At 46.3% G+C, this 18699-nt stretch overlaps 2 non-coding genes across 2 annotated transcripts; both read left to right on the forward strand.

Moving 5' to 3' along the window:
• The first annotated feature begins 15569 nt into the window (after positions 1-15569).
• On the forward strand, positions 15570-15641 carry TRNAE-CUC (transfer RNA glutamic acid (anticodon CUC)). The gene has a single exon. It is a non-coding gene; the product is annotated as a tRNA-Glu (tRNA).
• A 173-nt stretch (positions 15642-15814) lies between these two features.
• On the forward strand, positions 15815-15886 carry TRNAE-CUC (transfer RNA glutamic acid (anticodon CUC)). The gene has a single exon. It is a non-coding gene; the product is annotated as a tRNA-Glu (tRNA).
• Positions 15887-18699: the final 2813 nt, after the last annotated feature.

Below are 18699 nucleotides of genomic sequence, written 5' to 3' on the forward strand. Positions count from 1 at the left end.
GTCTTGGTTGATTATTTCTTAGGAAACAACTATCTTTTAATTTATAACTAACATAGCCTTTAGAGTAACAAATCAAAGCCACTTGATGTCTAAGTGGGCGCCACCAGAAAATAACATGTTTTTGAGATACTTGGCAAACTCTTGCTCCACTACTGCTGGCTAAACTTTGTGGGAGGATCCACTCTAACAATTTTTTTCAAACCTCCTTGACGGGGCCTCACACTTGATGTGTCTAAAAAAAGTGGGTACTGATTTAGAATACTAGCAACTCTACTATGGGAGAACATGAAGCCGCCCGTGGGCCTGGTAGATAAAATAATGTGTTTAGAATAAATGCACGATGATTTAGAGTACGGTGTGCTCTTCAAAGGGAGAGCAATATGCTGTCCCGGGGCAAATAAGTCCTTCCAAGAACAGGGGGGGGGGGGGGTAGGGTGTATAAACTGGGTAACAATATAGAGTACAGGGTACTCTACTACGGCAGAGCTGACAGCCGTCCCGGTGGCAAAAGGGGTTAGAAAAAGTGGGTAACGATTTAGAGTACAGTGTACCCTACTATGGGAGACCTTAGAGCCGTCCCGGAGGTAAAAGGCACATCGCAGGAATAACGCTACCAATTGTGCTCATCCGACCATTCCTTTTTGAGCAACCTAATGATTTAAGGCCTACGTGGTTGCCTCAGCTACTGAGTTCATTTTCCGCGCAGTTATACAAAAAATACAACACCTTGCAAATGGAAAGCTAAGCATGGTTATGTCTGTCGCCACAGGCACAATTCTTTTAATTAAAATAATAAAGAGTTCATGTCCTTCACCTTCATAAGCAGAACGCGATAGCGTAATTGTAGGCCGCCTGCATCGCAGGCGTGGTCAGTCGTCGCCTGTATGTATGTACGGCCGCTCGATGACTACGCACCGCACGGGGTGCTGCCCGCTACGTCGAACCGGTTTGTACGGGCGCCGCTGTGAAAATAAAGTTGACAGTTGCTGCCGCTTTTTAGGAGCGAAGCTCCTTAAGGCGTGGGCTGTGCGTCCCCTGTATGTAGCCACCTCTTGTTCAGTTCTAAGTATTACGCTAGCCACCGCCCGATCTAAAGGGTACAGCCATATCCATCTGTCCATCCGTCCATCCGTCCGTCCGTCCATCCATCCATCCATCCATCCATCCGTCCGTCCGTCCGTCCGTCCGTCCGTCCGTCCGTCCGTCCGTCCGTCCATCCATCCATCCATCCATCCATCCATCCGTCCATCCGTCCATCCGTCCGTCCGTCCGTCCGTCCATCCATCCGTCCATCCATCCATCCGTCCATCCGTCCGTCCGTCCATCCATCCGTCCATCCTTCCGTCCGTCCATCCATCCGTCCATCCGTCCGTCCGTCCGTCCGTCCGTCCAAAAGATGCAAGATGTTATAAACTAGACGGCGGTACGTGTAGTTGATTATGAAAGATGCGAGGTGTTATAAAATAGGAATGATGCCACATATGGCGCGTGTCATCGTTCGATATATTGCGGCGACGTACGCTAGGGGGAGCGTTGCAATAAAATCGAGTGGGCAAAATGTACGGAGGATTCATGGTTTACCAGGTTTACCTCCGGAGCTTCGCCCACTCATTATCATTCACTTCGTGGATATGGCGGCATTTTTCTGTGGGGGCACTGATAGTACGGGACAGCCGAACACTTGATAATGTTCTGTAAAGGGCTTCACCCTATGGTGCAGGATGATGGCGCAGAGTTTTTCAAAGCACTGGGGTTTAGGGACAGGGAAGGCAAAATAGACTTTAAGCAGGTAGCTAAAACTAGAAGGAGGTTATCTAAAAGGTTATCTGATTGGTGGCTAAAGTCAAGGCACCAGTGAAAATTAAACCCTTCACTTCAAAGTACGAATCCTCAGCCTCACTTTTTAAGGAAAAAAATAAATATAGTTTTTAGTTCATTAAGTATTACGGCTTGGTGGCGCTAGCCACCGCCCGATCTAAAGGGTACAGCCATATCCATCCATCCATCCATCCATCCATCCATCCATTCGGCTCTCCTCGGGAAGCCGGAACTAATCAGTAGTGGACTTTTCTGTGCGGGTTGAATATATTATACTAGCTAGAAAGGTTTTCCTAGTGTAGCGAACTAAGCGGCAAAGCTGAGAGATTTTACTATACAGCCTCCAAAGGGCACAACCACTACATGGCGCGCGGCATTTGCGCGTCCGAGTCCGCGCTCTGTGGTGTTTCAAAAACGAAGCTCCTTAAAACGGCACCGGTTCGTCCCTCGTAGCCGTTGTAGGATGTAACAAGTATAACCTTTTCATCTCCAAGGTGGTGCCGGTGAGAGATTTCTTCTGTGCGTTGTTGAACAATAAATGATAGTGCTCAATGTACATGCCAATGGCAGTTAAGGGGGAATGAGAGACAGGAGCATTTTGCCTTTAGTAAACGCGCACGCTGCGATCCCCATTAGCAGCCATTGGAATGCACATTGAGCACTATCTGACAAGAAAGAAAACGTGTCATGTTGGCCGGAAGAGGGCGCACGTGCAGGGCGTATCTCCAGGATTCTGGGATGCGTACGCCCTCTTCCGTCTCTGTTGGATGGTAGACTCAGGCTAATGCGGAGACCCGATAGAGCGTTTGAAACTCTCGTGTATGGATTAGTCCAGTGTGCGCCTCCCGGAGCTCTCCGAAAGTGTTTACCATCCCCAAGCCCACAAGGCGCTGGCTGGACGTAGTTATTTGAAGATCAGGGGCACGCTTGTACATCTTTCTCAGAATCACCTCAACGGCGTTATTGTCGAACTTGGTTGTTCACAAATGGGGTGAAGGCTCCCTCAAGCCGTCATTACGGCTTTTCCCTCCGCCTCCTGTTGCACTGTACTGTGACGAATCAAATGAAGCAATCAATCAATCAACTTGCGCAGGTGGAGGTAAGGAGCCAAGTAGAGGACTCGACTGGTTACGAATGCCTGCGCCAGCCGCAAGGCGTCTCTGCAACGTAACTACCCCCCCCCCCCTCTTGTTAGAAACTCAGCAACCAGTGTAATGTGGCGGACCTGGTGAGGACCCACTGGGTCCCCCACCTTACGCAGTTTTGTCAATGTTGTATCAAGTCGGTGATGTTCATAAATCAACAGACCAGTACTCTGAACTCATGATCTGGTGAACCTCCCCGGCCTTCCTTTCTCTCTCTCTAATCTCATCATGTTTTGCGATGGGTCTGCTTTGCAAGGAAAGTTCGATTAAGGGAGTGCCCTTTGGCGCGGAGTGGATGTGCACGAACTCTGATGCAGGGAACTTCTGAAACAGAGCAGAGTTGTTCCACTCGTGACATGTTTTCGCGAAAAATGTATTAGCATACTGGGTGCTGTGAAAGTTCATATTCTTTGAAGCAATGAACACCTCGTGGATAGATGTAAGATGCTGTATGTAGTAGTCTTTTTGCATAAAGGATAAATTGCGAAAACAAATTGCTTTTCTTTAGTACGTATATATATATATATATATATATATATATATATATATATATATATATATATATATATATATATATATATATATATATATATATTTATATATATATATATATATATATATATAGTGGTAGTAATAATTCAATGGGCCAGTTCGTCTTCGTGAAGGTATGGGATATGGCAAAACGGGAGCGTTGTCAACAAGGATAAATATATTTATTTCCCAACAGTTTCGGGAGGGGTCCTCCCTTAATCAGGGGATGAGCTATACTGACATGACTGAACGCTGGGCGATCTGATAATCCATAACTACAAAAACTTAAGAGACAAAAAAACACAGAAGGCACAAGTGCAGGCTAGCAGCTGAAAGCCTGTTGAAGAAGACACAAATATAAATAGCAAGAAATGACAAAAGGTTAGAGGTTGACAGTTTCAGTGGTGCGAAACCTGCGGCAATTGCACCAACCTGCGCCAACTGGAAATTACTGTACCCTGCTGCTGCAAAAAGGTCTTCTTTCTCTAACTTGTGCCATTGCTGCACAACAAGATGGTTGTGAACCTGGAAGTATTCTCGAGCGAAATTAGGAGATGGTCGTCGTATTGTACATTTGGAAAGCTGCATTCGCATACAATGTGCTGCTGCTACAGCACGTAATCGGCCGATCAATTATTCCTACTTGCGCCCGATCGCGGGGTGCCTTTTCTTGTAGTCATTGCCAAAGACCGAAGGCAATGGGGAGACTACCAAAAAGCGTGCCATTATGACATCGTCGATAAAAAAAATTGGCCCCATATCTGCATGTTTCACTGCAAATGTCGTCCGAAGACTATAGTCTTGAGTCTGGAGAGTGAACAAAACATTTATTCGATGTTCTACGCGAGAAAATTGGTGAATTGTATTCTGTAGGCGCTGTGTTAAAGTACCTCTATCCGTGCAGCGAAGACAAAAGAGCGCATCAAGGCACGTGAGACACACGCGCTTTCTGGCAGATATCTTTGATAACGAAGGAAGGCATGCGTGCTTGTCTCGGAGGCGATAAGGTGTAGAACGCAAAGCGACGGGCAGGTGCCACCATCGTGTCGCTTTAGGAAAACGTCAGAAACACAGGCTCTTTAGGTGTGAAGCTCTTTAACTCTTTCGGTACCACGCCTATTCAAATTGATCACCGGTCATCGACGCTTTTGATCGCTGATTTTGCCATGTTAAATTTGTTTTTCGTGCACCCAGCACTTTCTAGTAGTTCGTTCAGGCACACAACTCTCAGGATCGATTTGAATCTGTCCGTTTCGGCAACATAGTGATTTTTGACAGACCTTTCTGCTAACCAATGTGCGTGTATTGTTTGAAAAAGGCACTAGGCTGGCGAACTTGACAGAAGTGCGTGCTCCTCGTGATTATGGTACAGTAACATTGAAGTTCTGTAATGAAAAGAATCTTTGCAAGCCGAATATCGTTCTAAAGTGTCAGTTTCGCAGTTGGACAATGTTAAACAGTAATAACTGCCCTAATAATATGCCAGATAGCTAATACAGAGCTGTTCCTAGAAGACAGGGAAAATTTGTTCTACAAAAAATATTTGCGAAGGTCTGCTGCGTGTCCAAAGTGTCGAAGTGGCCCTCTATGACAGTTTAGTCTAGCAACTTTAGTTTTGCTTGCATTGTTATATCAAACAAAGGGTTACTTCTAGTGTCACTAGTAGTTCCTATGGCGCCGTCACGTGCTCAGAGGTGCGCACCAGCGCTGCAAAACTCATGCGCTCATCAAAAATCTCTTGTTACCCCACCTGAATTGAGTGAGGACGAGCTTAGAGTTCGAAGATGACAGCTCCTTAGTTTCAAGTTTTGTGGCGACGATGTTTTGCGTTAGCCTCAGACATCTGTAGCCGTTCATGGATTTCTGTTGTATACATGCTCAAGTATACAAGCAGCGATGGCGTAGTGGTTAGAGCATCCGCCTCGCATGCAAGAGGTCCGTGGTTCAAATCCCGGTACCGCGCAGTTCCCAACCGGATTAAAAAAAAAATCCGCGTGTTGATGGAACTGCATTAGGAGGCCTGGGGTGCGGCCTCACCGGCAAACACCGCCGAGAACGCACTCCCTCACCAGAGAAGGATTGGCCACCCTGGTGCAGTATCTGGCCACTACCTCCCACATGCTTACGTCAAATAACTCACGGCCCTCAGTCCCCAGCAGCTGCGAAGCAACTGACCACGGCGGTGGTCAGATCTGCAACGCAGCAGAGGGTGCTAAGAATCTCTGGATCCGGAAAGGCCGCCATTGGAACCTGAACTTGGCAACGTTTAACGCTAGAACCTTATCTAGTGAGGGAAGTCTAGCTGTACTATTCGAGGAGCTAGAGGGTGTTAAATGGGATATAATAGGGCTCAGTGAGGTTAGGAGGACAGATGAGGCCTATACGGTGCTACAGAATGGGCACGTCCTTTGCTACAGGGGCTTGGCAGACAGAAGAGAACTGGGAGTGGGGTTCCTAATTCACAGAAACATAGCGGGCAACATAGAGGAATACTATAGCATTAATGAAAGGGTAGCAGGTATCGTAATTAAACTGAATAAAAGATACAAAATGAAGGTAGTGCAGGCTTACGCGCCTACATCCAGCCATGATGACGCTTCAGTTGAAAGCTTCTATGAAGACGTGGAATCGGCAATGAGTAAGGTAAAAACACAGTATACTATGGTGATGGGCGACTTTAATGCAAAGGTAGGGAAGAAGCAGGCTGGAGACCAGGCAGTAGGAGATTATGGCATCGGTACTAGAAACGCCAGAGGAGAGCTACTAGTAGAATTCGCAGAACGCAATCATTTACGGATTTTGAATACCTTCTACCGAAAACGAGAAAACCGCAAGTGGACATGGAGGAGCCCTAATGGCGAAAATAAGAACGAAATAGACTTTATAATGAGTGCACACCCTGGAATTGTTAAGGATGTGGAAGTGATTGGCAAGGTACGATGCAGTGACCATAGAATGGTACGGTCTCGAATTCGCCTAGACTTGAAGAAGGAACGACAGAAACTGATACGCAAGAAGCCAATCAATCAGCTAGCACTGAGAGGGAAAGTACAGGAATTCAGAGTGTCGCTGCAGAACAGGTATTCGGCTCTTTGTGAGGAAACCAACCTTAGCGTAGATACAATGAATGATAATCTGACGAGTACCATTACGGAGTGTGCAGTGGAAGTTGGAGGCCGGGTAGTTAGACAGGACACTGGCAAAATTTCCCAAGAAACGAAGAACCTAATTAAGAAGCGTCAAATCATGAAAGCGTCAAGTACAACAGACAAAATAGAACTGGCAAAGCTTTCGAAGTTGATTAATAGACGTAAGGTATGCGATGTAAGAAGGTATAACATGGAGAGAATTGAACACGCTCTGAAAAACGGAGGAAGTGTCAAAGCATTGAAGAGGAAACTTGGGATAGGCAAAAGTCGGATGTATGCAGTAAGGGACAAAGAAGGCAAAATAACTACCAATATGGATAGGATAGTTAAAATAGCGGAGGAGTTTTACAGAGATCTGTACAGTAGCCGAGACAACCACGACCTTAATACTATAAGAACTAGCAGTAACCCAGATTACACCCCACCAGTAATGATAGAAGAAGTCAGAAAAGCTTTGGAGAGCATGCAAAGGGGCAAAGCTGCTGGTGAGGATCAGGTAACATCAGATTTGCTGAAAGATGGAGGACAGATTGTGTTAGAAAAACTAGCCACCATGTTTACGAGGTGTCTCCTGACGGGAAGAGTACCAGAGTCTTGGAAGAACGCTAACATCATCTTAATACATAAGAAAGGAGATGACAAGGACTTGAAGAATTACAGGCCGATCAGCTTGCTCTCTGTAGTATACAAGCTATTTACAAAGGTAATTGCTAACAGAGTAAAGAAAACATTCGAATTCAATCAACCAAAGGAACAAGCAGGATTTCGAACAGGCTACTCAACAATTGACCACATTCATACTATCAATCAGGTAATAGAGAAATGCTCAGAGTATAACCAACCACTATACATAGCCTTCATAGATTACGAGAAGGCGTTTGATTCAGTAGAAATATCAGCCGTCATGCAAACACTGCGGAATCAGGGCGTAGATGAAGTATATATAAACATTCTGGAAGAAATCTACAGGGGATCAACTGCTACCATAGTGCTTCATAAAGAAAGCAACAGAATACCAATCAAGAAGGGTGTAAGGCAGGGAGACACAATTTCCCCAATGCTATTTACCGCGTGCTTACACGAGGTTTTCAGAAGCCTAGAATGGGAGCAGTTAGGGATAAGAGTCAATGGAGAATACCTTAGTAACCTGCGCTTCGCCGATGACATTGCATTGCTGAGTAACTCGGGGGACGAATTGCAACTCATGATTACGGAGTTAGACAAGGAGAGCAGAAAGGTGGGTCTTAAAATTAATCTGCAGAAAACGAAAGTAATGTACAACAACCTCGGCAAGGAGGAGCGCTTCGAGATAGGTAATAGTGCACTTGAAGTTGTAAAAGACTATGTCTACTTAGGGCAGGTAATAACCGCAGAGCCGAACCACGAGATTGAAGTAACTAGAAGAATAAGAATGGGGTGGAGCACATTCGGCAAGCACTCTCAAATTATGACAGGTAGATTGCCACTATCCCTCAAGAGGAAGGTATATAACAGCTGTATCTTGCCGGTACTTAGCTACGGAGCAGAAACCTGGAGACTTACAAAGAGGGTTCAGCTTAAATTGAGGACGACGCAGCGAGCAATGGAAAGAAAAATGGTAGGTGTAACCTTAAGAGACAAGAAGAGAGCAGAGTGGATTAGGGAACAAACGGGGGTTAAGGATATCATAGCTGAAATCAAGATGAAGAAATGGACATGGGCAGGGCATGTAGCGCGTAGACAGGATAACCGCTGGTCATTAAGGGTAACTGACTGGATTCCCAGAGAAGGGAAGCGGGTTAGGGGGAGACAGAAGGTTAGGTGGGCAGATGAGATTAAGAAGTTTGCGGGTATAAATTGGCAGCAGCAAGCACAGGACCGGGTTAACTGGCGGAACATGGGAGAGGCCTTTGTCCTGCAGTGGACGTAGTCAGGCTGATGATGATGATGATGATGAACTTCCCAACTTCGTTGCTGCCGCGTCCCTCTCGCCTTGAAAGATGTTTGCGAGAGTGAGAGGGAACTAAAAAAGGGGAAAAAACAAAAAAGGGGGAGAAAAAATACGAAAAAGAAAAAGAAAGATATGAAAGAAAGAAAGAGGAAGAACCACTGTCAAAACTGAGAACGAAACCAACTGTCCGTGTACGTCCACATACGGTTCATATCACGTGCTGTTCAGTTCTCGACGTGTGTCGGGCCACCCAAGATTGTCGCCGCGGTGCCGGAAGGGTCCGTGACGGCGTGCGTAAGGAAAGGGTTTCCCCGCAATGGGTCGGTCGGCGTGCGGCGTGCGTAAATGGTTTTCCGTTAATGGGTCGGTCGGCTATTTACCTTTAATCTTCGTCCGTTTGCCTTCAGTGATCATCAAGTGGTAGGCAAACGTAAACACTTTGTATGTGCATGTGTAAAAAAGAAAAAAAGAAAGAAAAAAAGGAAGAAAAAAAGAAAAACAAAAATAAGAAAGGACAGTGTACCCGTACGAGTCAGTCAGAAAAAAGCATGGTCTCCAGCTATCAATCTTTGTCACCGATTTCCTCCTGGCTTACTTCTCGGGGGCAGTTGAGTTTTCCGGGGTCCTCGTTGATGCCGGCTACTAATGTTCGAAATTTGAAAATAAAATATGCCTCACGCTCTTCGCGCTTGCGTCTGTTTGAGAAACCGGACTGCAAAAGAGTTACGCTGATATTTTCAAAACTGTGGTTTGGCAGGCGCAGATGTCTAGATAAAGGTAGCTTCGGCAGTGAAGTGGCGTGGTACCGGTGATTATTGAATCAATAATCACCGGTACCACGCCACTTTGAGCGATGAAAGAGCGAAGTGATGTAAAACCAGGATTTTCACTCTTCGAGTAGTCACGGCGTTGTTCGGTATTTTCTCCATGCGTCAGCTGGTCTACCATATGCAAGGCGTCCTTATAAGGTAAGTGGGGAGCGTTAGGAGCGCTTGAAGAACCGCGTGACGAAAACCCAGGTGGTGGACCACGTATGAGAGACAAACAGTGAAGGGCATCAGGTGGTTGAGCAACGTCTCGGGTCATATGCTGAAGCGATGACTTCGGAAATGCCGTCTTTCGCGCAGAAGAGGCGCGCTTAGTGGTAGGGTTTTTCCCAATATACGTCTGGCCTTCTGTAAGTAAACTCATGTGCCATTTGTTCTTGAGGCAGTTGTCGATGCGCGCTTCGAATGGTTGAGGACTGCTTAGGAAATTGACGATAGTGTGCGGTTGTCGCTAGATGGTTGGCAATGAGTAGGTCTTGGTCATGTTCGTTAAAACGGGTATTCATCTCCTCTTTGATTTTTCGCCATGACTCGTCGTTCTCGAATATGTGAATTAGGTAAAATTTAAATGCATCACCGGTGACGTAGTCACTGAAGTTCTTAACCATCTCCCGTTCCGACCACGATGCAGCGGAAGCGTGGAGCTCGAACAGATCAAACCAGTCCTGTACAGGTCCATCGTCCGCTGCTCCGGTGTATTTGGGGATGGGAAGGTCTGTCGCTGGTACTGCCGTGTTGCCGGTAACTGCATGCGCCTGAGATCACCTCATCTGTGGTCGATATTCAGTTGAGGCGTACTGCCGGTAGCTTCTTGAATGATGTGAGGTTGATGAGCGGTGGCCAGGTCTTCATCCCGTCGACTCGTCTGATGCTATGATGACTGGGCGACTTGGCCTGGCTCATACGCCATGTTCATTTCTTTCTGCACTTCTTCCTTCTCTACTTCTACCAACTATCGCTACCTTCTTACGTTACACACACACACACACACATATATATATATATATATATATATATATATATATATATATATATATATATATATTTATATAGGTATGGGATATGGCACAACGGGAGCGTTGTCAACAAGGATAAATATATTTATTTCCCAACAGTTTCGGGAGGGGACCTCCCTTCATCAGGGGATGAGTTATACTCATCCCCTGATGAAGGGAGGTCCCCTCCCGAAACTGTTGGGAAATAAATATATTTATCCTTGTTGACAACGCTCCCGTTGTGCCATATCCCATACCTTCACGAAGACTAACTGGCCCATTGAATTATTACTCCCACTAGATATATTCATATATATATATATATATATATATATATATATATATATAGTCAAGGAGATCCTCCGTGAGAAGTCACAACGTGGTTTATTTCTACGTTTCGGCCTAGAGTCTCGCCTTCATCAGGATATATATATATATATATATATATATATATATATATATATATATATATATATATATATATATATATATACGCAAGACTGAGAAGTATTTTTCGCTCACATTTTCATACTTGCGACTCCATTCCTCCAGACTATTTATCAATAGTGCTCAATGTACATGCCAATGGCTGCTAATGGGGAATGAGAGAAAGGAGAATTCGGCTTTTGGTTAACGCTCATGCTGCGAATTTTTATTGTTCAACAATGCACAGGAGAAATCTCTCACCAGCACCACCTTGCAGGTCAAAGCGAAGACATGTTACGCACTACTACGAGGGACGAACGGGTGCCACTTGAAGTAGCTACGCCCCTAAAAATGAAAACGAACAATAGGGCCAACTTGAACTCTTGCTGTCACTTGAGAGCACGCGACCAGGCACGTTAGCTAAAGATATAAGAGAAGTAAAAAAGCAGCTCGAAAAATTAGCGGATCCTACTTACAGTGAGAACCAATGATATGCGAAGCGCGAATAAGAAATGTTGATATGTGACTTTAAAATAAGTACAACGTTACGAGGTGGAGGTAAATGATGCCATACATGACTTCTGTGTCATGATTATCATGTTTGGATGTGTCCTTTACCTTCGTCATCTGTTCACGTCCCATGATACCAAATTTAGTATATGTGGAGCTGGTGAGACAGATGAGAGCATGCTATCAGCGTGACATGTTGTCATGTTCTTACATTGCATGCTTGTCAGGATTATCATGTTTGCACCAGACGTATATTTCCTCATGCATTGACGCCACGTAACAACAAATTTGGTATACGTGGAGCTAACAAAATGGCCGCGAGCACATCATGAAGGGCCCAATATACTCCAATGTAGCGTTGACGCGCGCGCAGCTGGGCACAGCGATGCTATAGGTTAGCAAAACACGAGCACTTTACAGTCTCAAACTAGGCGTGACCAGCGTGCTTCGGCGCGGCCTAACGGTCACCGCCGCGAAGTACGACATGTTGCATTTCGCGCCGATGCGTTGCCCAGACAACACTGCGTCTTCCTCTTTTCGTAACGGAGGGATGTCGGACGCGCTGACACACGCATGCGTCAAAGCAACACAGCGCGGAGCGCGCCTGCGTGTAAATGGCAGGACGGGCCCCTGGCGTGGCAACGCCGGCGTGACGCGACGAAATGAACGCCGGCGAGTACGCGCACGGCGTCACGTCCAACTGTGTTGGTGCCTTGACTGTGGCATGTAGTCATGCTCTCACATGACACGCATCTCATGATTATCATGTTTGCACCAGTCACATACCTTCGTCATCCATTGGCGTCACGTAATACCAAATATGGCATATGTGAAGCTCGCGAAACGGCCGCGAGCGTATCATCAGTGTGGCATGTAGTCATGTTGTTACATGACACGCATGTCATGATGTACATGTTAGGGTCTGTGACTTGTGTTCGCCATGCAATCGTGCCTTACCGTACTTGTTTTGCAACATGCCATGCGAAAGAAACCACCGCAAGAGCTGCGGAACCATGAAATGTAAATTATGACATCCATGACATACATGTCATAATATTCACCTTATGGCTAGTCAAGTATATTCTTCATACAGTCATGTTATGCTATACCAAGTTGCTATCGATACCATTACCTAAATGGCCAGGAGAGCTAAAAGTCGTAGGCGGCTAGATAGATAGATAGATACGCTCAAAGTCGCCTAAGTTTGCTAAGAAATGCTTCGCATTTGAAAACGGACATAGAAAACTACAAAGGGGCAGTTATACGCGCTCGCGCAGAGCACTTTTAGTTGGTCAAAACACCGATGAAACGGTCACTGTGCGAAGAAAAGCGCTACACGTTCTATAATAAAATAAAACGCATAAAATATGGGGAGGTGACCACCACGAACACACAAATGATAAAACAAGCGTTTGTCGATTATTACAAAGGATAGCTGGGCAGCAGCGGCAAAAGAGAAAAAGCCTTGGACGGCGAGTTCTTGTCAGTAATACCTATATACTAGATAAGAAGACTACCGAACGTCTGGAGCAGCCAATTTCAGTTGGAGGAATAGAAAAGGCCATTTACGAATTGACTGAAGGTGAAACGCTCGGCCCAGAACGACTAGGTGCCACATTTTACAAAACATTCAAAGATGCGCTGTCGGAGGTACTTTGTCGCCTCGTTGCATAAGCTTATGAAGTAAAGAAAATGCCGCCGTCCTTTTGAAGGTCTTATATCGTACTTATCCCAAAGAGTGATGACCCGGTAAAGCTCTTGTCGGTGAGCATTTATCGCCCCATAAGCCTCACTAACACAGACTATAAGGTTTTTATGAAGGTGCTTGCCAAGAGGTTACAAAGTGTGATAAGGGTATTAGTAGGACCACACCAAACATGTAGATTTAAAGGTCGAACAATTGGCACCAACATCCACACCGCGAGGAGCATTCTCGAGTGCTGCGATGTATGGGACAGCCAAGTAGCGATGTTGCAGCTAGACCTGGAAGAGGCTTTTGACCGTGTTGTGCATCCAGTAATATTTTCAATAATGGAACATGTAAATGTTGGAAATGTTATATTAGATGGCGTAAAATTGTCGTATAGGAACAGCTTTGCTAGCCTTGTTATCAACAAGAAAGTTAAGGAAAGCTTTCAACTGCTAGGAGTGCTCGTCAGGGTTGTCCCATTTCCACATTGTTATTCGCCTTGTATTTCGAGCCCTTTTGTTTTAACATAGGTAGCAATGATAGAATACGTGGCTTTCAGTTGATGACGACTGAGGTCAAAGTATTGTCACACGCAGACGATATCGTTGTTTTTTGCATGGACAGGGAAAGCATTAGTGAAGCAGTTAGCGTAGCAGATAAGTGCTCCAAGTGGTCAGGTAGTGCTTTAAATTGGGATAAAAGTGCAGGTTTCTGGCATGGAACCTGGGACGAAAAGCCTGACGTCTTCGAAAAGGTGAAGTGGAGATCCGTGCCGACGAAGTACCTTAGTGTACAATTGGAGAGTTATAACGATGCCACTGAATACTGGAAAGGAAAGACAGAAAACTTCAGAGAGAAAGTAAACAAAGGGGAAGGGAAAGACCACTGGGTGTTCGCGAGGTCAATGGTCTGCAATATATTTCTAGCGACCAAAATTTGGTATGTACTTCAAGTGCTGTGCATGAACCACTCAAGCATACAAAAGGTACGCAGAGTTTTTGCCACTGTTGTTTGGGCCTCCAAGGGGAAACGCTCGAGCCGTAAAAATCTTTTCCGCTCAGTGAATGCGGGTGGGCTGGGACTAGCCCACTTATTTCTCAAGCAAATAGTTTCAGAGAGCCAACTATATAGGACCTTACCGACGTAATGCTACCTGTGCCGATGTATCGTAGCATGTACGGAAAAGGTCCTAAGAAAAACGTCCTGCAAAGGGTTAAAAGAAGTGGAGTACGACCACTAGCAAAGGCTTTTTTTTTTTCAACTTCACACCGGCACGCTTCCTGTAAAACCGCCGCTACAAGAAAAGGGTTTATTTGTTCCATGGTCCGTTAATTGTCTTTTATGTCACAAGCCAGAGAGCACTGATCACCTATTTTTAGATTGTTTCAACGCTACATTTTTTTAAGACATTCTGCAACGAACTTTAAAAAAAGAACCACACTTAACACCTTATGGTATCCATTTTCCACCTGTTTATAGTGCCACTGGCATGTCGTAATATATGTTTATGTCGTTAAGTATGCACGCTATCTGGAAAGCATCTTTGGCATGTCAACATCTTGATGTTAATGCACGCTCTGCCAGAGAATACCTGATTGAAAGCACAGCCTGCATAAGAAATGTATTTAATGCCGGCGAAGAGCAGCAGCTAGAGTGACTACCTGTATTGAATTAACCTGTCGCGCTTAAACGTATTTAATTGTACTACGCCCAGAAAAGTTTGGTTGGCGTTTTTCAATGCGTTTTGGTACTTCTTGCGAAAGTGTTTTTATTAATTTGTGTGCATGATGAACTTAAATCTAATAAAGAAAAAAGAACCGGCGTAGTCTATTGGCTAGGATACCTGGCTCTCCTCCAGGAGGCCCGGGTTCGATTCCCAGCGTCGGAAAGTTTGGTTACGGTCTCATGGCGTAACGGTTAGCACTCTGGATTCAGCAATCCAAGTTCCAATCTCGTTGAGACATTCCTTTATTTTATTACTCGTAGCGTTTAAATATATAATTCGAATAATTGAACTAACCGCCTGGAAAGGACTTCTTTTTAGAGACGGTGACCTCCGTTCCAGCGTAGTCTAGTGGCTAGGATACCTGACTCTCATCGAAGAGGCCCGGGTTCGATTCCCGGCGTCGAAAGTTTGGTTGCGGTCTCATGGTGTAACGGTTAGCACGCTGGATTCAGCAATCCAAGTTCCAATCTCCTTGAGACATTCCTTTATTTTATTACTCAATAGCGTTTAAATATATAATTCGAATAATTCAACTAACCGCCTGGAAAGGACTTCTTTTTAGAGACGGTGACCTCCGTTCGAGCGTAGTCTAGTGGCTAGGATACCTGGCTCTCATCGAAGAGGCCCGGGTTCGATTCCCGGCGTCGAAAGTTTGGTTGCGGTCTCATGGTGTAACGGTTAGCACTATGGATTCAGCAATCCAAGTTCAAATCTCGTTGACACATTCCTTCATTTTATTACTCAATAGCGTTTAAATATATAATTCGAATAAATCAACTAGCCGCCTGGAAAAGACTTCTTTTTAGAGACGGTGACCTCCGTTCCGGCGTAGTCTAGTGGCTAGGATACCTGGCTCTCATCCAAGAGGCCCGGGTTCGATTCCCGGCGTCGGAAAGTTTGGTTGCGGCGTCATGGTGTAACGGTTAGCACTCTGGATTCAGCAATCCAAGTTCCAATCTCGTTGAGACATTCCTTCATTTTATTACTCAATAGCGTTTAAATATATCATTCGAATAATTCAACTAGCCGCCTGGAAAGGGCTTCATTTTAGAGACGGTGACCTCCGTTCCGGCGTAGTCTAGTGGCTAGGATACCTGGCTCTCATTCAAGAGGCCCGGGTTCGATTCCCGGTGTCGGAAAGTTTGGTTGCGGCCTCATGGTGTAACGGTTAGCACTCTGGATTCAGCAATCCAAGTTCCAATCTCGTTGAGACATTCCTTCATTTTATTACTCAATAGCGTTTAAATATATCATTCGAATAATTCAACTAGCCGCCTGGAAAGGACTTCTTTTTAGAGACGGCGCCCTCCGTTCCGGCGTAGTTTAGTGGCTAGGATACCTGGCTCTCATACAGGAGGCCCGGGTTCGATTCCCAGTGTTGGAAAGTTTGGTTGCGATCTCATGGTGTAATGGTTAGCATTCTGGCCTCTGAATCCAGCAAACTGAGTTCAAATCTCGGCGAGACATTCCTATCTTTTATCATTCGATAGCGTTTATATCTACGTTTTGAATAGTTTAACTAGCCACCTGGAAGGAATTTCTTTTAAGAGACGGTGACCTCTGTTCCAGCGTAGTCTAGTGGTTAGGATACCTTGCTTTTACCCAAGAGGCCCGAGTTCGTCATTATTTTTCCGGCCGCGCAAGCGGACGGTTGCGAAATCATGAGCTCCGACGGAGCGACGATAGCGGCCCGTGCCGGCCGCGGAAACAGGATCGATGGTGAAGATGATAAGGACTACGAGATCGTGCTGCCTACGTTGCCCACAGTCCGTGTTGTAATGAACACGTTGTTTTTGCACAGTGACGCACGTGAGAGGTCTTAAAAAGTCGAGTATTTCTGGGACGCCCTCGCATCAGTTGGTGTGCTTCCCGACGTCGTGGCGTTAGGCGCATACCAAATTATTCACGTGAGGGTGGTGACCTTGAACACCAGTGAAGCTGCCAAGAAACTGGCCGCGGTAAAGGTACCTAAAGTGAAAGGCCGCCGGTGTATCATATTTGACCCAGAGGACCAGCAGGTGAGGCTTCGCCTCCACTGGATACTTCACGGCGTCGAAGACGAACATATTCGGACAGCCTTTGCGGCTTTTGGCAACGTCACCGAGGGGAGTCGAGGGCGTTAGCGGGTTCAAAGAAGGAAGGAAAAGGTTTAACCACAACAACCGTCCTGCGGAAATCGAAGCCCGGATACAAAGTGGACAACCTTCCCCACCAGGACCGTGTTGCAGGGGAGTTTGTCCTCGTTGTGGAGCCCGGGCGAGCCGTGCAGTGCCTACAATATCAAGGCACGGGACACGTTTGCCGGAACTGCAAGGTGCCTCTGTAATCCAAGTGCCCTCGTTATGGGCATGCGGGCACGGACTGCGTACGCGCCGACGCGTCGGCGACAAGGCAGACAAAGCCGGACCACCGTGAGGAAATGATGAATGTTGAAGAGGCAGAGGAGGCGGCTCGGGGCACCGACGAGGCTACAAAGCAGGCCGGACCTCGAGACTCGTTGGCGCCTTCCTGCGGTGAAGCCCCGGAATGGAATGCCCCGGTGGACCAAGAAGCTGAAGGCGACTCGGCAGGGTCTGTCAACCAACCGGCGGCACCAGTTCTGCCTGCGGCTTTAGGAGTCGACACCGGTAAGGGTGACACACCAACCCTCCCAGAAGCGGCGGGCGACACATCCGCGTTATCCGTGGTGACAGTTAAAGCCCCCAAAAGCTTACTAGCACACAAGGTCGGAGAGCACAAGGATTCCAACGAGACGCCGCTGGAGAAGGGTGGCTTTCAAGCACCGACCAACGTCACCGCGGCTTCCAAGCGTCCCCACCCCTCGGCCAGCAATGAGAGTATTGAAACGACCACGCCTGGCCCCGGGGAACCGCCAGCAAAGACTTTGCAAGGACTGCGGCCGTCTATTTCACCGCGTCACAACTTTCCAGCTGATAATCCCGGCGGCAACGTCGAGCCAGTCGGGCAGTCAACAACTCCACCGGACGGCACCGCTGGCGATGGTCCGGTCTAGCAATGGGCTAGACGCGAAGGGTGAGCGCAGTGCTACTGGTCTCCTTTCTTAGCGTCAAAATGGCCCCTGCATTGCTGTTGAATGTCGCCAACCTTAACGTCACAGGACTGGCAGGTAATAGAAAACAAATCCAGCTTTACCGTCTCTAACGGAACGTTACATTGACGTGCTAGCGGTACAGGAAACCAAAGTCAATGGCGATGCAGAGACCGGCAGCATGGTGCAACTTTTTGCGTCAAGGTATTTTGTTGTAGTTAGCCACGTGGTGGGCACATCGGCTGGCGGCGTACTATTGGCATCAAATGGTGATGATGATGATGAACCTTTGGCTTTGCTGGCACTCGCCCACAAAGGGGGATCGGCCAAGAACCGGGCGGCAGGATCATCAAGTGTGTTCAGTCAGGCATTCAGGTAGTCTCGTAGCCGTAAATAATAACAATAGGCTAACAGGGTAATCTCTTTGTTGCCCTTATGTACTCGCACACAGCAGAGAAAACCTCCCTGTGGCTATAACCTAATGTAATCCCTCCGAAGGATAAAATTAGTTCCACGTTTATTTTTAAACCTAGGTTCTCAATTGGTTCGACCAGGTATCTTTTCCTTCGACAAGCATAACGTTTACAGGATAAAAAGAAATGATCTATTGATTCCGATTCCTTGCAAAAGAGACACAACGGAGATGCTGTTAGTCCAGCTTTATGTAGGTAGTAATTCAGATGCGGAATTCTGCATCGTTATCTGGTGATTGTAATTTCTAACTGCCGAGATACACACCACTGTTTGTTCCAGCAATATCTTAGATGTACGAAGTCTCTGACTTTATCCAATGATAATTTTTCTATTTCTTTGTGCAAACAAGCCTTTCTATATCTCAGTGCTGTTACGTAGGCAAAATCAGGTAATAGGTAAGATTGGTCCGCTTAAAGATGCTTTGGCTAA

Source organism: Rhipicephalus microplus, chromosome 6 (genome assembly GCF_043290135.1).
Source record: "Rhipicephalus microplus isolate Deutch F79 chromosome 6, USDA_Rmic, whole genome shotgun sequence".
Taxonomy (NCBI): Eukaryota; Metazoa; Arthropoda; class Arachnida; order Ixodida; family Ixodidae; genus Rhipicephalus; species Rhipicephalus microplus.